We start from the raw sequence: 27,384 nt of genomic DNA on the forward strand, positions 1-27,384 counted from the left end.
ATGGTCTATAGTTAGATGCAAAAGGCAAGCCACACAAAAATATATACACAATCCAAAATGATTCAACATATTGCAGATTTGAATTAGCATTAAAGGGAAAAGTTAAATTGAATTTAGCAACAGTAAAGCTTATTGACTAAGAAAAAAAATTGATATATTATTTCCCTGCCTTAGGGCACCAAGTTGGAGTACATAGTGTAGCCACTGGATATTTGTACACAGTATAGCCCCTGGATTTTTGGACACAGTATAGCCACTGGATCTTTGCTGTGCTAAACTCAACCTGTGAACCCGAATTGCGGGATCCTTAATGTCTGACAGTGGACCTGATTAACTCACAAATGCTTATTATTTATAAATACAGGAAAATCAGAGATAATCAGCTTGTAAAAATTTTCTCGCAGTGCTCTATCTTTGAATTCTGAACTCTCAAGGAGTAATTTCTGAAAATGTCTCCTGGCATTTTGTCCTTTGCAAATTATGGCTGTATTACTTTAAGAAAATTCAATGTCTGAAGATCGTTATTTACCAAATAGGTGGAGGAGAGAAAATTGTTACTATTTATACTATAAAAAGATGCTGTTTTACAAAATGATGTCCTGCATGATTCTTATAAATAGGGAGCTTCTCTAGTGCATTTAAGAATGTGACTTGAATAACAGAAATGTGATATATGCAGAACTTTCCATTCACACATTTACTGTGGAACAAAGAGTTTTTTTTTCAATATAAGACTGCTTCCAATTAATTTGTGTTCAGCATGAGCTTAAACCATTTAACAGAAATCTCAGTCCATCTTTGGGACTCTGTTGATTTTTTCACCAATGATCTTATTGTAGCTTTCACCAATCAGTAGGATCAAATTTAGCTTTCACTTCATCTAGGGCTTACTGAAGCTCTGAATTACATCAGTCAAGATGCTAAATGAGGATATAGAACATCTATGATCTTCTGATGCATCGGTTGCCATGGAAGCTGCTCCTCTGGCCTGATTTGATCAATTTTTTTCAGGCAAGTAATTTGATAATTCTTTCCAAAAGGAAAATATCATAATGTTCTTGATACCAAATTGAAAGAACTGAATTGTTTCTTTGAATTCATAGTGGTCTCCTCCCAACAACCATGCTATTTTGGTCATTTTATTTACATTGAGCAAGTACTAAGCCGTGAGTTTATGTATTTTTGAAAGTGTGTCACTAAAAGTCTTTTTACTTTAAATTTCCTTTTTGTATGCTAATCAAAAAGATTATCTAGGGGCTGGCCTGGTGGCATAGTGCTTGGGTTTGTGCGCTCGGCTTAGGCGGCCTGGGGTTTGTGGGTTTGAATCCCTGGTGTGAACCTACACCCTTCATCAAGCCATGCTGTGGTGGCGTCCCACATACAAAATAGAGGAAGATTGGCACAGATGTTAGCTCAGTGACAATCTTCATCACCGAAACAAAGATTATCTACAAAGTCCAAATCTTTGTAATATAAACATTGGTGATATTTTCCTTGAGAAAGAGCAGCTAATTGCATCATGGTTAATGAAACATTTAGGTTCAAGTACTTTTACTGCCAACCAGCACTATCATCAAAAGCATTCATTAAAGGCTGCATTTGGATGCTGCTGATTTATCACACTTAGGAGAACTGGATCCTTACTCAGAATCTTTTGGCCGCCTGGTCCTGGTAATTTGCTTTCTGGGATGAACCAGAACAGGAATGAAAATGGGCCTTGGTATGAAATGTTATGTTGTGGGGAGGGACTTTTTCAGTTTTCCAAAACCTATCTCACACTGGAGGCAGCACTTTTATTTTTACGATTCTAGACATAAGATCCAGTGTGCATCTGCATACTTAACTTTAATGCTGCATGAAAAATAGGGGCATTGTGAAATTAATTAGGACATTTACTTTCAGCCATGAGAAAGAAAACAAGCTATTATCTAGCAATTGCCAGCTGTCCTCTAGGTGGCAGTGTGTGGCAAGGAGAGGCTGGTTGTGCTACTGTGTGGGAGCTCTAACAAAAAGTAAAAGGACAGAAAAATCAGCTTCTTGTCAGAAATGTCTTCTTGCATCTCCTGCATTGGGTTTCTTTCTCTAATGCCAGTCTCTGGTTTGAATCTCTGAACATACATGCCCTATATCGTTGAAATCATTACTGTGCATTTTGTTTGCTTCAAAAACAGTGTCTGTTCTTTAATATGTAGCTGCAAGTCCCCACTGGAATGTTGTGAGCCCTGCGGGTGCTGGGATATTTTTTGATCGACTGACTGTCAATCCTGAGTTGGAAGTAAACATCTCAACGGCTTTATCATTTCATGTTTTTCAAAATTGGAGCACAGAAGTTGTCTGGAGAGTGTTGGCCAAGATATGAAAAACAAACATATAGACATACTGTTTAAAAAATATATTCAGAAATAGGTACTTGTTTTTGAATTCTAGAGAAAAACTCCCGTGAGTTTCTTTCTGTGATATGCTGTTCCATCTGGTTTTTTTGGGAATTAGGCTTTGCCGGATCTGTCCAAATGCTTTGTCATAAATTCACATAGGAAGCCATGTTTATCCCTTTTCATTATAACCATGTACCCATGCTGTACCCCCTTTCTTCTTATGTGAATATAATTTTCATAGCAAAAACATAAATATGAAAAAAGTCCCTAAGAATTTTTTCTGTTCTTCTTTTCTCCTATTCTAAACAGGGATTATTGTTTATTATTATTACCAATGTCTTTTGTAAAAGAGACAGGAAGGAAAGGAAAGGAATTAGAGCATCCCAAACATTGCAACTCCAAATCTTGATCAGAGACTTTACTACTTTTTACGTAATTATATTCCGTCCATGTCTGATTCAATTAGAAGTCTTTCCAACAAGGCAGGTTACAGAATCTGGAGCTTTTGATCTCCTTTAAGCCTCTGATGTAATCGGGCAAAATGATCACTTCAAAAAGAGAGCACAGACCCTCACGACCTGTCTCCCCAATTTCAAGTGACACCGTTAACTCTCCCTGCTTCCTGCAGCTGTCACCCTAAGTCAACAGCTGCAAGCTTAACTCCTGCGGAACACTTTAGCAGTCTTTTAATGCTCTGTTTGTCAACAACGGCTTATTTCCTTTGTCTACTTATTAAAAGACCACTGAAATTAGCTCATTAATTCAGTTTATTAAAATAAAGTGAAAAAAAACAACACAACAAAACTCTCGCAAAGCAGCTACTTAAGATAACCTTTCCCAGCTATTTGCCATCTATCGCCCTGCTAAATTGCCAGGTTTTTTTCTCTGTCTGGTCTTTTCAATGTTTTCAAACTTATAAAAACAAGCTTTAACTTGACCCTAATTTGCTGCTTTCTATCTTCAAGCTGTAATGCCCTTCTCCTGAGTCTCTTGTGTTTTATCAAATGCCGCTTGTTTTTATGCTCTTTATGCTTTATGTACTTTGTGCTTCTGTCCTTCTGAATCTACTGCGCATGACTGTGGGTTTCAGTTCCCTGACATGACTGTCCTGCTCCTTTGTAAACTTCCTCTCAGGGGTAGAACGCAGATCCGCTGCTATTTAATAAACCAGGCATCTCATTTCATTCCTTTCACATCCATCAAAATGTCTTTTCCTGGAACTGGCATCCTTCCTCTATTATTTGGTTAACTTGCCACATACGAGTGATTTTTCATTTCTTGATTGGGAAAGAAGCTCTCAAGGGTCATGTTTTCCTTGTCAAATTGGAGAATACCAGCTTTCCTCCTAGAGACAAGAGCTTGCGCCTCTGCCATTTTGATACTTATCCAGGTTCCAGCACCTTGAAGCCACTGGCTTTTGTGAAAGTTAGTGATATTTGGAGAAAAATGTCACATATTTAAGCTCATCTTGAGTTAAAAAAAAAAAAGAAAAATTACATAGCCTGAACTGATGGACTTCTAAAATTAATTACAGTAATAGCAATTCTGAGTGTTTGCGTGTATATATTTTTCTTTACTTGTAAGAATCTCAAATTATAACATTCATGTATACACTCCCATTTATTTTTTTTCTATCGCTGTTAAGAAACAAGCTGGAATTATTTTTCTCATTTTGTGGGTGGGCAAAATGAAGTGAGGCTAAGTGAGCAGAAATATAGTGGCAGAGGAGGGAGGGAGTGTCCCCTGATTCGCAGCCCTCGCCTCGAGCACTTTGAAGCTGCTGGCTTCTATGAAAGTTAGTGACATTTGGAGGAAAATGGCACCATTAAAGCATACCATAGCTTCTACTGGACCAAAGGGAGTCCGTGCCTACCTTCGGAATGGAATGCAGGGATGTGCTTTTGAAAGTCATGTGGGTTTGTAACTGCCCAGAGAAGACAATTTCTTTAATTGCTCCAAGAGCCTGTTAACTGATTAGAAAGGGTTCTTAATAATATAGGAGGCATGAGACTTCAGGCAGTCTGTTCCTAACTGTACAATCCATTTAGGGGCTCATTATTAAAATACGATTAAATGCCTAAAATAAGAATATTGAGCATTTTCAGACAACGTCTGTTGTAAGGCCTATGGATAATCAATTTTATTTTTTTTGAAGAAGTCAGCATTATGTTAAAAAGCATATATATTTATCTTTTTTCCTAATTACGTGTTCTTAAAGTAAAAGTTTAGAATTTGCAAAGATGAAAACAAAATTGACTGTAATTCTATCACTTTGGTTTAATTTTTTAGATTTTTAAGTACGCATACATACAGAATTTTACAAAAATGAGTTTGTGGGTCTCTCAAGGGAACCTCAATAAATAGCATCCTTTTTCCACATCTGAAAAGTTAGAGAAACAAACTGCAAAGGAATATAGAGAACAAAATCATGTTTATTACTAACAGAGGTTAGGTAGGGCAAGTAGCTTTATATCCGTTAGCCAAATAGGCTTGCTAATAGGAAATTCCAGGACCACACAGATTTCTCCAGCTACTCCCAGGTTATTCTAAACATAGATCTAAATGTAAAATGCAAAACTATAAACTCCCAGAGGATAATATAGGAGAAAATCAAGATGACCTTGGATTTGGCAGTGATTTTTCAGATACAATGCCAAGGGCATGATCCTTGAAAGAAAGAATTGATAAGTTGGATTTCATTAAAATTAAAAACTTCTTTGTGAAAGACAATGTCAAGAGAATGAAAAGATAAGTCACAGATTGGGAGAAAAGTTTACAAAAGACTTAGTTGATAAGAATGTTATCCAAATATAAGAAGAACTCGTAAAACTCAACAATAAGAAAACAAACAACTCGGTTAAATAAATGGTCCAAAGGCCTGAATAGACAGACCCCTCACCAAAGAAGATACACAGATGGCAAATAGGCATATGAAAAGACACTCCACATCATATGTCACCAGGGCAGTGTAAATTAAAACAACAAAGAGATACCACTCACTTCACACCCATTAAAATCGCCAAAATCCAGAATACTGACAACACCAATACTGGCAAAGATGTGGAGTGACAGAAGCTCTAGTTCATTGCTGGTGGGAATGCAAAATGGCACAGCCACTTTGGAAGACGGTTTGGTAGTTTTTTTATAAAACGGAACATACTTTTAACATATGGTCTAGCAATCACACTTCTTGGTATTTACCCAAAAGAGTTGAAACTTATGTCCTCACAAAGACCTGCATGCTTATGTTTATAGCAGCTTTAATCATAATTGTCAAAACTTGGAAGCAACCAAGATGTCCTTCAGTAGGTGAATGGATAAATAAAGTGTGGTGTATTTAAACAATGGAATATTATTCAGTGCTAAAAAGAAATGAGCTATCAAGCCGTGAAAAAATTTGGAGGAACCTTAAATGCATATTACTAAGTGAGAGAAGCTAATCTGAAAAGGCTACATATTGTGTGATTCCAACAATATGACATTCTGGAAAAGGCAAAACTATGGAGACAGTAAAAAATATCAGTGGTTGCTAGGGGTTAGGGAGGAGAGAGGCAGAGTGCAAAGAAGTTTTTGGGCAGTGAAATTACTATGATCCTATAATGGTGGATACATGTCATTATAAATTTATCTAAACCCATAAAGTGTATAACGCTAAGAAGGAGCCCTAACGTTAGTTATGGACTCCGCGTGATGTGTGAGTTTAGGTTCGTCAGTTGTAACAAATGTACAGCGCTGGTGGGCGATGTTGGTAATGGGAGAGGTTACGTCTGTGCAGAGGCAGTGATATAGTATGGGAAATCTCTGTGCCTTCTGCTCAATTTTGCTGTAAACCTAAATCTACTCTAAAAAATAAAGTATATTAAAAAAAATACGAAAGAAAACGTAATTCTGTGCTAAACTGGGTTATCTAACCTCTAAATATTCAAAGTAGGATTCCACCAATACTGGGTCTAAATAATCAAAAAGGACTTTATGGAGGAAGTTGGACATTACTTGACCCATGAAAGATGGATACAATTTGACTGGCTGTGGGTCAAAAGAGGAATGCCCTTAACAAAGGTGTAGCAGGATCTAAGACTCAGAGAACTTAATTATATTTGTTCTCAGAGAGAGTGGCACATCTCAGATTAGAACACTAGTCTGGTCCTTGGCTTTCTTCTTAAAGTGGCTTTGAAAAGTATATGTTGAACCTTCAGAGCTGTACTGGGGGAATTGAGTTCAGCACCTTCATCATTATAGTAATTCTGCTTTTCTCTGTTATGTGGACTACGTATGTTTTCCTGATCTTTGTGACAAAATATTGAAAATGATAAGAATTGGAAAATTGAATCTAGATAGCACTGGCAATTAAAAGAGTTACCTCTGTGGAAACTTAACTTCAAATCTCATGAAGCAATTATGAATAACTGTTAATTAACATTCACTTGAACATTTTTGTGGCAAACCATTAAGTGCTAACTCTGGCCTAATCTTTTGGGTTACATTACACAGTAAATAGTAACTACAGTTACCAAGTATTTCCTGCAAGTTAATATATACAGGATGAAGGAAAAATTGCTGAAACCAAGAATATTATCATCTGAAAAATGTTGTTCACCAGAGGCTAGTATAAATTCTACAATAAACAAGAAGACTCATTGCACTTTCACATTTATAATAGTTGTTCTGATAAAATGTTGAATCAGCCATAATCATTTATATTCATGAATTGTGATTTCTTGGTAATTTTGATAATTGCATATGCAACTGTGGAATTCTTTACCATTTGGTACCTGTTGTGCTATGCATAGTGAAAAACCATTATATTAAATTGCCTCTGGAGCAGGGAAGTATTTTCTGCTGGAATAAATTCTTGGAGTAGATGTCTGATTCAAAAATAGAGAGGTGAAGAGATTCAGTTAGGATTAGGATTTTGAATTATGTTGACCATTATTTTTCTCCTTTTTGGAAAATCTAAAACCTAAGCAAAGATAGAATTTAATAACTTCTATCACATAATCAAGGCATTCTTTTTTACATAGTAGCTAATCCCAAACCATCAGGGTATAGATTATGCTTTTTTTTTTTAATGGGTTTTCATTTTTAAAGTCAGTATTATTTAACTTCAAAAAACACAATTATTATTATCCTATCTTCTGCCTACACAGCCAAAAATTTATAAAATCTTTAAAATTCTTTCCTCATATCTTTCTAGTTTACCATCAAACAGTATATGTAACATATTCTAGCTAGTATGTATATAAAAAGTCTTGCCTTTTGCCTTGTATTTTGGACCTAATTGTGATTTTATTAAACATACGTTTTACCTTAGTCTTTTCCACCCTACATGTCTTATTTGTTGCTTGTTTGTTAATGTGCCTTTTCCCTTCTGCATCATACCCATTGAATGGGCACTTATGAAATATTTGAACTCAACCTCATTGGATTTTTTTTTTTATCTTGCACTGTTTGATCATTCTGTTGACTAATTTTCTTTAGATAATAAACATATCTATTTAAAGTTTTATGTTATGACACTATGATATAATACATCTTACTAATTTTCCAATAATCACTTTGGCATCGAATAGCCTACCCCTTAGGATGTATTTATTTATGATATCATTATAGATATCATAATAGTGCATGATTTTATAATCATGTATAAAGGCTTATACTTTTCCAAAAAGCCTTACTGTAAATTTTTTAAGGGCATTGTACGATTAATTAATGCTGCGTGTTTTCTAAGAGACAGTAACTTCATACTGGGAAAATTAAGGAATCAATTTCAGGAAAAGCAAAAGGGATTGCTCTGTGTAGTGCAAGTGTGGTAGAAAAAATGACACTTGCATCCTGGTTGTACATGCATAGAATTCTTGTAAAGTTGTTCTTTGGTTTGTAATTGGAGTGTTGTTTCTCTGTCTTTTTGATTCACTGTCTATAATATTACTCAAAATGACAACAACATTGGGCATTATATTGTGTGATTGGGCATTATAGTGTGTGATTGACAGGTAAGTCTGCCATTGCAGTTTATTAGCGCGTTACAACAATGCCTTATCTTTCACTGCTGTGATTCATTGAGTACCTGCTATGGCTCTGCCATTTCTTTCATTATATGTTAGCTTTTGAGTAAATTTCTGTCATTTATTCTCCAGCCAAGACTAACCCAGTGAAGTAGTTCGGAAGCAATCACTCTTTCAGAACTGATAGCTTTGCTTTGTTCTAGGACATTAGTTGGTGACATTTTTTGCAATAAATGTTTTATTACTCTTGGGTCATATTGTTGAAGTTTGATTAGAAATCAAGGACCCTGTCAAGTAAAAAAGGGTCTCTATGGGTCCAAAAATAGAGTGTGTTACCCAGGAAGCTCAAGATAGAGCATAAACTCTTCAGGCACGGATTAGAGTCATGTTGTATGAGTTAAAATCATGTGTTGTATCAAAGTTACAAGATAAGAGTGGCTGTTGGGATGAAATCTATGACGACAGTCAGTCTAGTGTGTATGTGTTCTACAAATTCATATTTATGTCAAATGTAAGGTTTTAGAAACTTTGTAACAATTCTCCGTGGTATATATGTCAGCATTACTACTGCCTATGAATAGAAGAGAGAGTGATTTCAATAGCTTTGCCTCAGGTCAGCCACCTAACGCATAAGTTGGTGATTAAGAAAACGTTTTTGCCGGCGGGCCCAGTGGTGCAGTGGTTAAGTTCACACACTCTGCTTCAGCAGCTCTGGGTTTGTGGGCCCAGATTCTGGGCACAGACCTACATACTGCTCATCAAGCCATGCTGTGGCGGCATCTCACATAAAATAGAAGAAGATTGGCACAGATGTTAGCTCAGTGACTATCTTCCTCACACACACACACGAAAGAAAACATTGTTAACATCTTGCCTTTAGGAAGGATCTGTGCTAATTTCCTCATTTTTCATATCATCTTTAGATGCCGCCCAAGATGATTAACTCAGAGCTAGAAATTTAACTATGTAATTTAAAGTCCTAGAGGCAACCACGGGGATAACTCAAATAAATAATATAAGATGGAGGAGAGACAGGAAGAGGAAGTAAGGTAGGTGCCAAACTCCTCATCTCTCGTGGTGGGGAAATGAGGGAAACTGTCAGGCATTTATGAGTAAAGAAAGGGAAATAAACATATTATGATGAAGGTAACCAAGAAAATAACTGCAAATTAAAATGTTAAAATACCAGTTTTAGGAGTTTGGGGCTAGAAGGTCAGATTTAGGAAAAGAGACCTTACTTTTCATTCTTAGCTTCCATATTGTTTGAATTCATTTTTTCATGTATATCCTATATCTTTAGAAAACAATCTCTCCTTTGGTATTTCTCATTATTCTTATTGTCTATACAATATTTTATATTCATATGCAACTTTACGGAAATCTCAAATAGCTTAAATCCTCCAGTCTCTATCTAAGAATGAGCCATCTCATATGACCTCCAGAGCATTTTCACTGGGTTTGTGCACCTGCCAGTCCTCTTGGTGGAAGCGTCTACACTGTGCCTACACTGTCAGTTTGAAGGCTTATTGGAGCAAGATAGTTGTCATAGAATATGGTTCTAAAGGTTGGAACAAGACCTACGTGCAAATCTAAGAAGAGAACAGTTGGAGTTGTTCAAAGATGGGATAAATTACTTCGGGAGCTAGTGAGGCCCTGTCACTGGAGGGTTCAGCTTAGGGTAGGGGGCATGACCATCATTCATACAGTGGACAGTAAGACAAAACTGTGGCTGAGTTTCTGCCTTATTGGGGTGCAAGGTATATGCAGAAAATCTTTTTTTCTTTTGATGTGTAGAAGAGGATATAGTGCACAGCCTCCCAGGTAGCGTTTCTCCATGTCTCATCCACAGACCTCCTAAAGGAGAATCAACATGGAGTGTTTAGAAATTTCTGGGCCCCAAAGTATACATGCTGCCTCAGAACCTTTTGGTCCTGAGAATCTTAACCTTTTTTTTTTTTTTGAGGAAGATTAGCTCTGAGCTAACATCTGTGCCCATCTTCCTTCGTTTTATGTGTGGGACCCCTGCCACAGCATGGCTTGATATGTGGTGCATAGGTCCTCGAACAGGATCCGAACCAGAGAACCCCTGGCTGCTGAAGCAGAGCATGCAAACTTAACTTCCACACCATGGGGCTGGCCCTGAATCCTCACTTTTAATAAGCTCCCCAGGTGGTTCTGGTGCCAGCTAAAGTGTGAGAGTCTTTGCATGAAAATCAGAAACACATGCAAAATTTGTGCTAGATAAGTATATTTCAAGAATGTGGCTCTTACGTGACCATTACAATGTGTGCAGTGAAATAATATCTGGGGAGAAGATAGTCTGTGCCAAGATTTAAAAAAAAAAATTGTGTCTTTTTTAGTTTTATCTCCTCTCTTCATTTAATATTATTTTCCTTTCACTTCATGCTATAGCGGTAGTGATGAATGCTGATGAGGCAATAGTTAATCCAACCCCAGGCACTCATTTTCAGGTAATTATTCGAAACCAGAACAGCTCTTAACAGCACTGACTTACCTGTTTGGGAGATTGACTAATTAAAAGCTCAAAGCAGACAGCCTTTATTTTTTTCTAAACTGCTTAAGAGGAAGGAAAGAAAAAAGAAAAGAATGTTTGCCTTCTGATGTTTTTCTGCCGTTATTTTATAGTATTCAAATATAGAGGGTGTTTTTGATTTCTCTGTTCTGAAAAATAGGATGGAAAATTCACATGAAATGGTGGGGGAGGCACAAGTGAAAAATGAATCCAATTTATTTAGCCAGATTTATTTAAAAAGATGCAGTAGAAGAGGGCAATGTCTTAGACAAATTATCCAGATGATTAAGGGAAAATAAATAAAAGTTTTGAGTTTCATTAACTAGGTATATTTTTTATACTGTCTCAAACCACCATACTTTGTGGATTGTAAATTTTAGTTCAAATTATCATTGGTCTAATAAGACAGATTAATGAGCTATATGCTGTAGTTCAAGTAATCACTCCGTTGATTATGTAAAAACAAATGCCACCATCTTGTTGTTGATACAATGAGAGAGGATTTATTTCTTCTTTTGTTTCTTTTTTCTTTCTTCATTTTTTCGCTCGAGACAACCATCAAATCAAACCTCAGTATATTTTCCACAGTCTCACACTCGGCCAGGTCAGTATTGGAAATGTGTCTTTCTGAGCACCCTCGTCGCACTTGGGTGCCCGTTTACTTTTGGAGCTGTGTAGTGATATATCAAAACCATCTTTTTAAAGCAAAATCCATTTCAAACGACAGTCTCCTATCTTTAAAAGTTTCCAGCCACCTTAACATTCTAAGAAAAGCTGAAATACCTGCTATGGGCGGGAGGATTTTGGCTAAATTTCACATGTTATTAATCTTCAAGTGTTTGCTCCGACCAGTGTGGTTGCACTTTCCCTTTGCAAATGCACTTTTAAACTGTGTGTGTCGCTCTGCTGTCTCCGCAGAGGTGGCTGTGCTATCATTGTGTGTGAAATGATCCTGTTTATAGTTTGATGCCATCTTGTTAAATCTGGGAAGTGATTAGGGGTTTTTTTTGGTTTGAGAAACACCGTAAGATACTGTGACTGTTGCCATTCATGAATTCAGATTCATCCGTGTAGATTATACCCCTTTTTTCTTTTTCTTTTGAAATGAAAAGACGAGGGCTTTTGAAACTGTTCTTTACGATGGTATGTGCTCTTTCGTAGAATCTGAAATGTAACGGTAATAAATATTCATCTAATCTACAGGACTTGCACACAGAGTTTATCACCATTTCAATTTCAAGCTTTCATTATCTGCCGCTAGCACTGTCACTTTGGGCTGGCTCATTTTCCGTCCTTTGATAGTGACAACAAAAGATCTAGACTCTTTTTATGTGTCGTAGTTATGTTTGGGCTTAGTAAAAAACCTTATAATGTTCATTCATTCACGCACGCTTGTCTCATGGGATAAGGTAACCACATCATTTGCTTCGGTTCTTTTACTGTTCTTGTTTAAATTCTGAAACTCTTCTGTTTCTGAATTCATTTTCTCTGGCACATCCAGTTCTCTCCAGTCCTCCCGTGAACAGCTGTGGATGGTGATGGGGCGATGTATTGCGATAGTGCTTCTGCGCCCTGCACATCCCCCCTGAGTGGGTTTATAAGACATGGGAAAGTACAGTATAGCTCTGTGGCAGGTGGACTTTCAAATAGCGTTCACCGAGACCTTTCCCTTTCATATCAAGAAACGTGAGTTATATACCCTACTTGCTACGCTGACATTTCACAATTGATATCCTCACATGTTTTCCCTTTCACTTGACGGGCAGGGATGGAAATTGAGGTGTCCTTTTCAAACAAAACAAGCTTTCATTTTTAACATCTGTGAATGTTGACTACAACAAGTCTATTTGGCTGAATTCTACTTGTTTTCTAAATTCCTGTGTTGTACACCTGATGCAGTGACTACCAAGCGTTGGAAAAATGCTAAATAGTTATCTAAGAGTTCCTTACCAGTTTAGCTCGATGATTGCTATATTCAAATATATATTTAGTTTAGAAATTGTTAAGAAAGTAATTTTATGCCATCTTTCATTTCTTTTTCTCTCCACTAGTTTGAGTATTTGTTTTATTGATTTAAAGATGTCACAGAAATTGGTGCTAAAAGAACTCTTGAACAGTTTGATATCAGATACAGTGTTTAAAAAATCTTGACAGTGAAAAGCATTATCTAGTGTAATTTAGCCCCCGTGTTTTGAACTTATTTTTACTTTGTACTCTGGAACAATTAGATGACCAAGCAGTTTTCCCAAATGGAAAAAATGTTTTGCCGAAGAGATAGGGAGTTGCACCTACGTTTTAAGCTTCTTTATACCAGGCAGTTTCAAATATCAAAAACTTTCAGCAGAAATATCACATGCTTGTTCTCAGTCCTGCAGTAAATTTGGTTATGGAAAATTTAATACAGTCTGTGTGGAGAGTCTGGAGATAAGTAAGTGTGTAGTTTCCTCTCGGGTAACTCCAAATTGTTTTCTTTAAACTTGTGATTTAGCAGGTAATCCTCGAGGTGAACCTTGAAAATCTGGTTATACTGTGACTCCAGGCCCTCTGAAAGCAGCAGTGATGGGCTAGCTGCCTCACCACTTCCAGCTCGGGGCCTGGGGAAACAGACATGGGAGTGTTTATGATGAATTGTAGTGTGAGGTTTACTTAGATTGAAAAGTAACCATGAATAGTCCTAAGAGAAGTTTTGAAAGGGTTTAGGACCCATTAGTGAGTGGCAGTTTTGAAAATTTCATTTGTACAGGTATGACCCCTGGTACCGCCTCTCTGCTTATTCAAAGGGAAGACAAATGCTTATGAAAGGTTTAAGATTACCCTATAGAAACAGGAAAGTTTGTCCTCTGAGAAGTAGAAAAGAATCTGTGATAGGGAAGGGTTCAAAATCAATGACCCTAACCATTTTGTTGTAGTAGAAAGTGGATTTTGTTGGAAGTGATTGGGCACAGCAGGAACAGCTTATTATTTATAAGAGTAGCTAACAGTTTTAGATCCTCAATTATATGCCAGATGCTGGGCCAGCTGCTTCGTGTGTATAATCACATTTTATCCCTTTAACTATATAAGGTAGAAACTATTATTTCTCCTGTTAGACAGGTGAGAGAATTGAGACTCAGAAAGATAATCGTAGAAGACAGAATTATGGCCTCCCCAAATATGTCCACCTCCTAATCCCTGAAACTCATGAATATGTTATTTTCCTAGGGATGTGGGAGGATAATCCTGGCTTACCTGGGTGGGTCCATCCTCATCACATAAGTCCTTAAAAGGAGGAGCACTTTTCCTGGCTATAGTCAAAGATGTAGATGTGATGATGGGAGAAGAGTCAGAGACATGCAAAATTATGGTTTTGAAGATGGAAGAAGGGGGCCATGAGCCAAGGAATACAGGCACCCTCTAGAAACTGGAAAATACAAGGAAACACATTCTCCTTTAGAGACTTCAGAAAGTATTTTAGTTCATTTAGGCTGCTATAACAAAATACCACAGACTGAGTGGCTTATAAGTGACAGAAATGTATTTCTCACAGTTCTGGAGGCTGGAAGTCCAATATCAGGGTGCCACCATGGTCAAGTGAGGGCCCTGTTCCAGGTTTCAGATTTCTTGTTGTATCCTGATATAGCAAAAGAGTCTAGAAAGCTCTGTGGAGTTTCCTTTATAAGAGCAATAGTCCTTTTCATAAGGGCGTCACCCTCATAATCTAAGCACTTCCCCAAAGCCCTGCCTCCTACTAGCATCACACTGGGCATTAGAATTTCAATATATGAATTTTAGGGAGAAACAAACATTCAGTCCTTAGCAGAAAGGAACAGACCATTGAGAACAGTTTGATTTTAGTCCAGTGAGACCCATGTCAGACTACTAACCTCCAGAGCTGTAAGATAATAAATTATGTTGGTTTTGGCCACTATATTTATAGTAATTTGTTACAACAACAATAGAACATTAAGACAGTAATGGTATTTGTATCTATGAAGGTCTGAGAAGCCTCAGAATCCTTAGCAGGGCTGACAGAAAGTATTTCTCCCCCGAAGTCAGTCAGTAAAGACTAGAGGAGGTTACTGCTACTTCAAATGCGAAGACAGCAACTCAATATCTCAAGAAACATAAAAAGTCAAGGAAACATGACACCACAAAAGGATCACAATAATTTTCCAGAAGACATGAATATCTGCAATTTATCTGACAAAAAAAATAAAAATAGCTCCCTTAAGGAAGCTCAATGAACTACAAAAAAAGCTAAAACACAGACAATTCAACAAAATTAAGAAAACAATACATGAACAAAATGAGAAGTTTAGCAAAGATAAAAATGATAAAAAGGAATCAAACAGGGGAAGGCCCCATGGCTGAGTGTTTAAGTTCACATGTTCCACTTTGGTGGCCTGGGATTTCACCGGTTCGGATCCTGGGCGCAGACTCAGCACCACTCATCAAGCCATGTTGAGGCAGCATCCCACATAGTACAACCAGAAGGACCTACAACTAGAATATACAACTGTGTATTGGGGGACTTTGGAGAGAAGAAGAAGAAGGAAAAAAAAAAAGATTGGCAACAGATGTTAGCTTAGGTGCCAATCTTAAAAATAAAAACAAACAGAAATTCTGGAGCTGAAGAATATAATGAATGAAATGAAAAAAATGCAAAAGAGAGCATCAATAGCAGAATGGACCAAACATAAGAAAGAATTTGTGAAGTAAAAGACAGGACCTTTGAAATTATCCAGTCATAGAACAAAGAAAAAAGAATGAAAAAGAATGAAGAAAGCCTATGAGAACTACGGATGCCATCAAGAGAAGCAATCTGCAAATTATTGGAATCTCTGAAGGAAAAGAGAGGGGGAGGGGACAGAAAGCTTATTTAAAGAAATAATGACTGAGAACTTCCTAAATCTGAGAGTAGAGTTGGATATCCAAGTTCATGAACCTTGTGAGTCCTCCAAAAAAACTAAACCTAAAATGATCTTCTCCAAGACACATTATAATAAAACTGTCAAAAATCAAAGACAGAGAAAATCATAGATGCAATAAGAGCAAAGAAGCTTGTTACTTACATGGGAATTCCCATAAGGCTATCTGTGGATTTCTCATTAGAAACCTTACAAGCCAGGAGACAGTAAGATGATATAGTCAAAGTGCTGAAAGAAAAACCCTCCCAAGAAAGAATACTTTATTTCACAAAGTGGTACTCGAGAAATGAAGGAAGTAAAGATTTCCCCAGCCAAACAAAAGCTGAGGGAGTTCATCACCATGAGACCTGTCTTGCAAGAAATGCTTAAAGGAGTTCTTAAAGTTGAAATGATAGGATGCTAATTAGTAACGTGAAGACATATGAAAATATACAACACATTGATAAAAGTAAGTATACATTCCAATTCAGCATACTCTCATGCTGTAATATGGTGGTGTGTTAACCACTTAATTCTATTAAAAATATTAAAGGAGAAAAGTATTAAAAATAGCTATAGCTACAATAATTTGTAATGAAGACCCAATATAAAAGAGGTAAATTGTGACATCAAAAACATAAAAGCACAGAGGAGTAACAGGGTAGAGTTTTTGTATGCAAAGTTAAGTTATAAGCATAAAATAGATTGTTATATCTATAAGATGTTTTATGTAAGCCTCATGGTAACCACAAAGCAAAACCTACAATAGATACACAAAAGATGAAGAGAATCAAAGTATACCACTATGGAAAATCATCACTTCACAAAAGAAGACAGGAAGAGAGAAAGAAAGGAACAAGGAAACTACAAAACAGCCAAAAAACAACTAATAAGATGGCATTAGTAAGTCCTTACCTATCAATAATTACTCTAAATGTAAGTGGATTAAATTGACCAATAAAAAGGCATAGACTTGCTGAATGCTTAAAAATCAAGACCCAACTATATGCTGCCTACAGGAGACTAACGTCAGAATAAAGGACACACGTAGGCTCAAAGTGAAGAGGTGGAAAGATATTCCATGCTATGGTAACCAAAAGAGAGCGGGAGTAACTATACTTATATCAGACAAAATAGACTGTAAGACGAAGTCTGTAATGAGACAAAGAAGGTCGTTATATAATGACAAACAGGTCAAATCATCAAGAGGATATACTAGTTATAAATATATATAAACCTACCATTGGAGCACTTAAACATATGAAGCAAATATGAACAGATCTGAAGGGAGAAATAGACAAGACAATAATGCTAAGGATTTCAATACCCTACTTCCAACAATGCATAGATCATCCAGAGATAAAATTAATAAGGAAATGTTGGACTTGAACTACGCTTTAGATCAAATGGACCTAACAGACATGTACAGACCATTCCTTCCCACAGCAGCAGATTCTTACACATTCTTCTAAAGCACACACAGAACATCTCCAGGGTAGGTCATATGTTAGATCACAAAATAAGTCTTATCATTTAAAAAGATTGAAATCATACCAAGTATTTTTTCCTACCACAAAGATTTGAAACCAGAAATTAATAGTAGTAGGAAAACTGTGACATTCACGAATATGTGGAAATTAAACAATATACTCCTGAACAACCAGTGGGTCACAGATGAAATAGAAAAATATATTGAAACAAAGAAAAATGGGAAAACAATATAGCAAAACATATAGGATGCAGCCAAAGCAATTCTAAGAGGGAAATTCATAGGGATGAATGACTACATTAAGAAAAAAGAAATATCTCAAATAAACAACCTAACATTACACCTCAAGGAACTAATATTTGACAAGGGAGCCAAGAATACTCAATGGGGAAAGAAAGAATAGCCTCTTCCTTAGATGGTGTCATGGAAACTGGATAGTCACATGCAGAAGACTGAAATTGGACCCCTACCTTAGACCACTCAAAAAAAAAAAAAGTAACTCAAAGACTTAAACATGAGACCTGAAGCTTAAATATCCTAGAAGAAAATGTAGGAAAACCTCCTTTACCTTGGTCTGGGCAACAATTTTTGGATATGACACCAAAAGCACAAACAACAAAAGCAAAAATTAATAAGTGGGATTACCTCAAACTAAAAAGCTTCTGCAAGGCAAAACAAATAATTAACAAATGAAAATGCATCCAATGGAATGGGAGAAAATATTCACAAACCATCTATGTAATAAGGGGTCAATATCCAAAATATGTAATGAGCTCCTACAACTCACTAGCAAGAAAAACAACAATCAGATCAAAAAGTGGGCAGAGGACCTGAGTAGGCATTTTTCCAAAGAAGACATACAGATGGCCAACAGGTATATAAAAAGATGCTCAACATCACTAATCATAAGGGAAATGCGTATTAAGCCACGAGATATCACCTCATGTCTGTTAGAATGACTATAATGAACAAGATAAGAGATAAGTGTTGGTGAGCATGTGGAGAAAAGGGAACCCTTGGGCACTCTTGGTGGGAATGTAAATTCGTACAACCACTATATGTAGGTTCCTCAAAAAGTCATAAATAGAAGTGGCATATGTTCCAACAATTCCACTTCTTGGTTTATGGCCAAAGCTAATGAAATTGGGATCTCAAAGAGATCTGCATTCCCATGTTCATTGCAGAATTATTACCAATAGCCGAGACATGATAACAACCTAAGTGTCTACCTACCAATGAATGGGTAAAGAAGATGTGGCATATATATATATATTATGTAATGAGATATTATTCAGCAATGAGGAAGAAGGATTTCTGCCGTTTATGAAAACATGCATGGAACTTGAGGGCATTATGGTAAGTGAAATGTCAGACGAAGAAAGACAAATTCTGCATGATCTCGCTTATATGTGGAATATAAAAAAAACCAAATGCATAGAAACAGAATAGAATGGTGGTTGCCAGGGGTGGGGGATGGGGAAAATGGGGAGATGTTTATCAAAATGTACAAACTTCCAGTTATAAGATGAATAGTTCTGGGGATCTGATGCACAGTGTAGTGACTATAGTTAATTTTCTATTATATACTTGAAAGTTTCTATGAGAGTAGATCTTAAATGTTCTCACTCTCAAAACAAAATGATAATTATGTGACATCATAGAGGTGTTAACTAACCCTACTGTAGTAATCATTTTGCAAAATATCAAGTTATCATGTTGAACACCTTAAACTAATATAATGTTATTCGTTAATTATATTTCAATAAAGCTGGAAAGAATACATAAATAAACAAATAAATAAAAAGATAAAAGATGTTGTTGCAAGGGGGAAAAATCATTTATTGAGTGCCTACTATATGTCAGGCATGGGGCTACATGCTGCATAGGTTGTATGATATGTTGATACACAAAACAGTCATGGTTCTTGTCTTTTTGAAGTGGAAGACATTAAAACAATATGAAAACAAGGAAATGGACCACTAAATATCATCATGACAATTGTGATGAGTTATGGCGCATATTTGTATATGTTCATATATTTATGAATTATGAAAGAATAAGATAGTAACTGTGATGAACTATGTTTAAATTGAGAGACACAGAAAAAGCTAGCACTTGGGCCATTGGAAAGAGCGTTAGACATAGAATAGGGCACATGCTAATATCCTAAGGAAGGAAGAGTGCGTTAGCGTGTTTGTGGAACTAGGGGAAAGCCCTAGTAACTGGCAGGGTGAGGTAGAAAGAAGACCCAAGATGAGGCTGAAATCATGAGCCAGATCAGACAGGGCTTTTATGGGCCATGCATAGGAGTTTGAATGCCATTGGAGCCACTGTAAGAAGCCATAATAGAGTCTGTAAAGCGAGGGAATGACATGAATTGATTTCTGCCTTACCAAAAATTGATACGCAGAGAATGGATTGTGGAGGACAAGAGTTGAAGCAGGGAGATGAAGAATGTAATCAATGACACAGCAGACACCCACTCCCCCTCCTCAGTCTGCGCAAGTTTAGTGAATGGCTCCTCCGCAAAGAGGTTATGCGTGATTCTTGTCTCTAGAAAGAGGCAGAGGGGCTGCATTACCCCTGCCTTATCTTAGCCAAGATTTCAACTGCCAGAACATGAACTCCTTAAATGACTGGACATAAACAACAAAGATTTCTGTCAGCTTTCATGTTGTAATAAAATTTTCCTCTCTGCATTGACATTTGTATATTTTCCCCCAAAATTTGGTAGCATGATTTTGCGGGACAAGTATTAATCTAATCTGTGAGTTGGAAAACTAACATATGAAGAAATAGCTTCTTCAGTATCACAGCTTATATGAGAACCATTTTAAATATCTTCTTCTGACTTTTATTATAATTTATAAAATTCAGGATAAATAGCCAAGTTTCTTAGGTATGGAATTGTGTCTGCTACAGATCTAATATCTCTCCGTATTCCTCTTACCTCAGTTCATCTGAGCACCTCTGTATAAGAAGCTCTATTTCGCTCTGAAGATATTACATGAAAGTCAAAAGATGCCAAAAATATAAGTGAATGCAAGTTCCAATTTCATTTTGAATTAAAAAACCATCACTGGTGTAAAACTTGACAATAATGACAAGCTAAGGCTTTATATAGAAGAAAAAAATTCTTTAAGAAATTGAAAAGCTAATCATCTTACAACAATAAACACTTACCCACATTGTTTATACGTAGTATTCTGCTTGTTAAAGAGATTTTAAGAGTGTGCATTAGTGTGTAGAGTTAGTGCCGTGTTGGTGAATTAGAGTTGCTAACTACTTGAATTGTCAACTGTGCGTTTTGGTAGATTTTTGCCTTGAATGCTAATGTGGTCTTTTAAGTATCATTTTGATGAATTTGATTGTTACATTACACACAGTCTGGGTTTTCCAATCAGTCATGTCCACTTCGTCACTGTCAGTGTGCTCCCGTAACGTTAAATATGACCAGAGGTAAACATTATTGAAAGCTGCGCCTGTTACTGCGGTTTTACAGTGGCGTAATTTTGTTTTTATTTCCTTTGATTTTATGCCGATATGGGTTTTAGAGGTATTTGCCTGCAGCCTCTTTCAACTTTTCTTTTTAATTAAAAAGCCTAATTGGGAGTAATAAAAACTTCCAATTAAGCCTTTTAAATAAAAATTGCAAGCTGAAAGTGGCTGTGGTTGCAGACAGAGGCTGTGCTGACACTTTCATCATGGCAGGATTCCTTGACTGCAATGCAATTTGTGTTCCCAGTTCAACTTGAGACCTGTGAGTAGGAGAAGTGGACCTTGAAAGGGAGACCCAAACAGATAATTATTTGGTTAAACATCCTTGTTTTTTATGGGGGAGTGGTTGCTTTTGAGGCAGGAAGGATAGTGAAGGGGAGCTTAGATCAGTCATCATCATGGAGGGTTCATCAGATAAAGATTTCAGTCATATTGGACTTTTAACAATAAAAATAGGAGATTCTAGCATTTGAAGAAAAAGATAAAATATTCTAGCTTGTTTGCTATCTTCGTTTAGGTATAAAATAATCTAAAAGTTTTTGACTTGCTTTATTTTCTTTTGTTTCTTGCATTAGAGAAAAGTGCTAGAAAAAGCCTGCAATGAAGTCCAGAATTACACAGTCTCTAATCAGACAGATTGGTGCAGAATTTGCTTATCCTTGTCTATTAATTGAATAATAAAAGACTAAAACAAACCTTTCCTACTATTCGAAATGTGTAAATATGTGACTTTCTGCAGTTTTCTTGTTTTGTGTATCAAGCTTTAATTCCTACTAGCCATAGGATCGTATATGCCTGGGGGCAGGAGGAAAGGCTATGGCTGGTGATTGGACTGCAAAGGAGCGGTATTTTAGCTTTTCTCTGTGATTGGCTCTTGGTTGATTTCAACATAATTTGCAAAGGTTAAAGGAGGGAAACAAAATGTCTGACTATCTCAGTTAAGTAAAATATTTTAATACAAATTTTTATCCTTTGAAATCTATGGTCACTATTTATGCCTATTTTTAAAATTCAGTTTTCTTATTTTCTTATACAAGTAGCACCTGTTGCTTACAGAACAATTGGAATATATTAAAAGTCAAAATAATACATAGTCTTACATCAAACCGCAGTTAACATGTTTGGTATATTTCTGCCCAGGTTTTTTCCCCAATGCATTCTTTCTACACACAGGTGTAGACACATAGGCAAAAATAATATAATTGGAATAATATAATTGGAATTATACTGTTATAATGTTTTATTTACTTTTTTCCACTTGATGTTACATCTAAACATTTCCCATTTTTAAAAGACGCATATATCTATCCTAATTTATTTGACCAGTTGCCAAATTTTTGGACATTCGGGACTGAGAGGCTGAATATCACAGCGTGTCAGAGCTTGAATTTTGGAGTCATGCTGCCCGGCTCTAACTCTTGGTTCCAAACTCTACAAGCTATGTCATCTTGGGCAACTTCCTTTTCTGAGCCTTTATTTCCTCCTGCATAAAATGCAGAAAAGCACATTGTGCATCTCAGGAATGCAGGTGAAGATTATATGGGTTGTCTACCTAAAAGTGCCATGGCACACGGTAAACACTATATAGGCATTAACCGTTATTATTTCTAATTATTTCCCATTTTCAATAATCTGTGAATTTCAAATAATCTAGTAATATTTTTACTTGGTTAGATTTGGCAAAATTAACTCATTTCTTGTTATCTTTGGTCCTACTAGATGCCTCTAGAAGGACGTATTTATGTCTTTGATTATTCTCAGGAAATTTTGAGAGCTTACTTTGTACAGAGCCAAATATTTATTGTTAGGATTATTCTCAGATATTTTATATTGTTTTTAGTAGCTATTATAAATGAAATCTTTTTTCTTCATTGGACTTTTCAATTGCTAGTTGTTTGCCAGTTATTGATTTTTAGATATCCATCCACTGATAATTTGCTATGCTTTTAGTAATAATTGAAATTAAATGTTACTCTAAAGACATAAGGGCATCTCAATAAAATTGTTTCCAAGCCTTTTAAAAAATGAATATTTTGATAGACTGTAACTTTTCCTACCTGAATATTATTCTCTTTAGGTTTCTGTTTTTCTTTGAGTAAATTTTGTAATTTTATACTTTTTTTAACAGAAAATTATCTATTTCACAAATTTCTTTTCAAATATCTTAACATAATTTTGCATTTAATTCACTGGTAATTTAAATAAAAACCCTTCCATTAGTTATCAGATCCTTTTTTCCATGTTTAATTTTATTTACCTATTATTTAATCTTTTATTCTTGTGTAGTTTTTCTAGAGGTTTATTAACAGTATTATTTTTTTTAAAAATATAAGCTCTGATTCATTTTATTGTTTTCCTTTTGTTTCAAATTTACTTTTACTCTTATTTTTTAAAACAATTATTTTTATAATTTCTCCAGGTCGATGATTAGCTTGTTTTTAAAAAGTTAGACAATATAATTATTGTAAATTTGCCTCTGAATATAGCTTTGCTTGCATTTAGTGCATTTTGTCATGCATTCTTTTTGTCATTTCCTAAATTTTAGAAAAGTCTCTTTTTGACTCTACTGTGGCATAAGTTGTTGTGTTATAATTTCCTCATGATTTCTTCCCTTGGCTATTGAAGTCCTGTGGCAGTTTCCTTCCTCTGTGAGTCTCCTTGCCACACCATGCTCCAGACTGCTGCTAGGAGTTTCTTTGTAACAGCAATATGATCTCCCCAACACATGTCGTTTAAGGGTACAAACTTGCAAGCAGTAGATAGAAAAATCCTGGAAATATGATGCACAACATAGTCATTATAGTCAACAATACTGTATTATAAAATTCAAAGTTGCTAAGAGACTAGATCATAATTGTTGTCACTACAAAAAAGAAATGATAATTACTCGATGTGATTAGGTGTTAGATGTTAGCTAACACTATGCTGCTAATCATGTTGCAATACATAAATATATCACATTAACACATTGTCCACCTTAAATTACACAATGTTATATGTCAATTATATATCAATAAAGAAAATAAAAGCAATATACTCTTTTCCCCACTGACTCTCTACTTTATATGCTGTAAAGTCAACATCCTTTAAGATATATTAGGACATCTTTTATTTAGCTCGAACCTTCATCTGTAATCCTCACCTGCCATTTTGTCACCATCACCTCTGGGAAATCCTGTCGCCATTCACATTGTATGACTCCTTCTATTTGGTTACTTATGATCTTACTCAACTTCTCTTCTCACATCCTTTATTATGTGTAGCACCCTCTGTGTAACTTCTCCTTATGCTCAGTCATAATTCAGCCATCTCTCTTGGGAGCTCTCAGAGAGTTTAGGAGTCATTCTGATCCAGCACCCACCATATTCTGTAGGCATGATTCACCTCCACGTTTGTTTCCCACAATTGACAGTTGATAAGCACAGGGAGCAAGTCTTCTGGACTTTTATATCACTGTGACATTTCATTGTTAAAATGCTTCTTTGAATTAGATATTATATGTTTTTGAAGATGAAGAAATTGAGATTCTGAGAATTAAATCATATTTCCAAAGCCACAGAGCTATTCAATAACATAGGATAGTAATTAATCCAAATTTATATCTACTGCACTAATATTTCACAAGCTTTGACACAAATATCTGCTCACGGTCAAAGAATTGTAAGGGTGGAAGGCAGCATCTGAGGGCTCTGCCTGAAATAGCTCAGCACGAGCACATTCTCATTTGAAGTACTGTCTTTCATATTAAGCATCATTGCTTTACTTCTACTCTAAAATATATTAATATGTATTTCAATATAAAGCAATATTTCATTATTCTCCGTAAGGAAAAATAATCTTTTACCTAGGTTTGATAGTTGGTTGTAGACACTGTTCTGTGCTGACCTAGCTCATGATTGTTAAGCTGAATTATAAGGAGATGAAGCCACATTTTAAATTCACCATTCAAGTAATTTTTTTTTTACATTAATTTAGATTCCCATAAGAGTACAGATACAGCTAACAACAGGTTTGCCCCTTCAGTTGCTGAAGAGAGCTATGCAGAATGCTGATACAAAGGTGCTATGGTGCAAAGTTTTAAAACTATTCTTGGTGGGCATTTCTATATACTTATCATCTTAGTGAGACGTCAGATCAACTTTTTATACCGTGAACTGAAAAGTTACTTGAGCTCTGGCTCTATTATTGTTCCAGGAAAATTACTGTCAAAGGACCTTATTAAATAAGACTCTTAATTTTATCATTAATACTGGCTGAAACAACTCATAGTGCCTACAATCAGCTCTCTTTGTCCAATTCTCAAACTTCATTTTTGCTCTAGTAATCATGTGTTTTGCAGTAAAAATATTCATAGTTTTGTGTGGCAGTGTTTAAGCTTTCAGTCTTGGGAGAATATTTGATTGATACACTGGCTTTAAGAATGATTCTATTATTAAGAATTGAGTGAATTAACAACTTTGTCATTATATTTTTTGTTTCCTTCAACAGAAAAAATAATACACTTTAGCAATAAATTAGAAGCCTCTGACCACTGCCTTCGTGAAGCCTAGGAAAAATCTGTGTAGTAGAACAATCCTTAGTATTCACCTTTCATGTTTGTATATAGATGAATATTCATAGAGTATTTAAATCAGTTTTTTGCTCCTATAGTTACCATCTCTACCACCTTATTGAACACACTGAGATGATCTAGAAGCACATTGTTCACGGTCCTCAGTGTATGACATTGTAGTTGCTGAGTGTCTGATGAATTTGATCTAAGCTAACTTTCCTGGGATTGTGACTCTCATAAATTTGGCTCCATTCATATTCACCCATTTTCCCCTCCCAGTCAATAGTGTTCCTTCTTGTAAGAACCATCAGATAGATCATTGAAAAGTTGTTTATCAATTATTTTACAGTTAATTACTTTAAAATTTGACATGTTTTTATAGATATCATCACTGGAGATAGTGTACCATGATCTACACAATTGTTTCATCATTCTGTATTCTTGTCTAACAAATTGTTTTAGTATATGTAGTGAGCACATTAACATGCCTGGGACATGTGATAATTCATCAGATTGGCTTTTCCTCATCCGAGGTCTTTACCCATTTCCTCCTACTACATGAATTCTACTTTCCAAGATAATTTTGAAGTTGACTTTGAAGGAAACTAAGAAATTTTACTTTACTTAATTGATTGTAATTTTCATTATATTACTCTAAACCCCTCTGTAACTGAAGTCAATGGGTTTGTCTCTTGGTCATCATGGAGCCGAAAAGCACAGCCAAGGCCGAGGTAGGTGAAGAAAAGTTTTATTGCTTGGGCAAGCAATGGAGAACACTGGGGATAGCTCTCAATACAGTGTCTCTCCGAGCTCAGTGCAGGAGGAAACTTTATACATAAGAGAGCAGAAGATACAAGGTTTATTTGTAACAACTGTGTAACAACTGGATAACAATTTAGGGCTCAAGTGTAGCAGGTAAACATGCTATTACATACATTGCATGATCTAAATATGGCTGTTCAGACCTCCCAGGGAAGGAGAATTTAAGATGCTAATGAATTTAAGGTCACTTTAGGACACTTGGGGCTGGAATATTTGGCAAGGGTCTTGCAGCAAACATGTAAGTTTCTCTGCGAGATAGCAACCTGCGCAAAACAGAGCGCATAGTTTCTTCTTGTCTGAAAAACATTTGACAGACCATGTTAGTTGTTGACGAGATCCTCTGTGACCCTCTCTTTGCCTGGTTCCTTGGTCACACCTCCAAAAAAAAGCACTCTGAGCACAAAAAAAAGCACAAAAGCACTCTGGCGATGTGATTTTAAAATTTCCTTCTGTTGGAATGTAAATGTTGTTGTCTCTGTGGTTATGGGTCAGGGCTTTCACATAAAAGACACAAGATTTAGGCTTGTTTGACTTCCCCTGAAGTCAGTAAAATTAATGCCATAAATAAGCTTGTAAAGATATCTTAGTGGGTTTAAATTTACTTATTATCAATTTACAAATTGTGGTTGGGTTAGGTCTGTCATCTCTTTTGCTTTAAAGTTCATTGATGGAGCTGCAGGGTTAGAAGCCGAGAATCACGGAATCTCTCTCATTATCATGAGTATCTCCAAGTTCCAAGCTTGCTCTCTAATGTTATTATTTCTGGTGTTGCATCTTTCTATTTGAAAATAATTAACAAAGTTATTAACCTTTGAAAGGTAAATGGAAAATGATGCAGAAATAACCAAAATCAAAGTTTTTAGTACGTAAGTATCGACAGGGAAGTAAAAGCAATACAGAATAGTTATATCTTGTATTTTGTAAACCAAATTTTGATCTGGGTGAATTTTATCAGAAAGTTGACCTGATTTATAGAGTATTTGTGTGTGTCTGTATGTGTGAATTCAAACCTTTAAAATTTCTATAATTTATAAGGTGACAAACATTAAAAAAAAAACATAGATCTCTACATGTGTCTTCCACAGACTTGCTGAGTCATCATGCAGTAAGCTCATCTTCTCTGATGAACCAATGGAATTAGGATAAAGTATTCAAGCCATTGCTCTTTCACTTTTGAATGCACCTCAAATATTGATACTGTAGGCATTCAGAACGAGTCGCCCC

Source organism: Equus quagga, chromosome 16 (genome assembly GCF_021613505.1).
Source record: "Equus quagga isolate Etosha38 chromosome 16, UCLA_HA_Equagga_1.0, whole genome shotgun sequence".
NCBI lineage: Eukaryota > Metazoa > Chordata > Mammalia > Perissodactyla > Equidae > Equus > Equus quagga.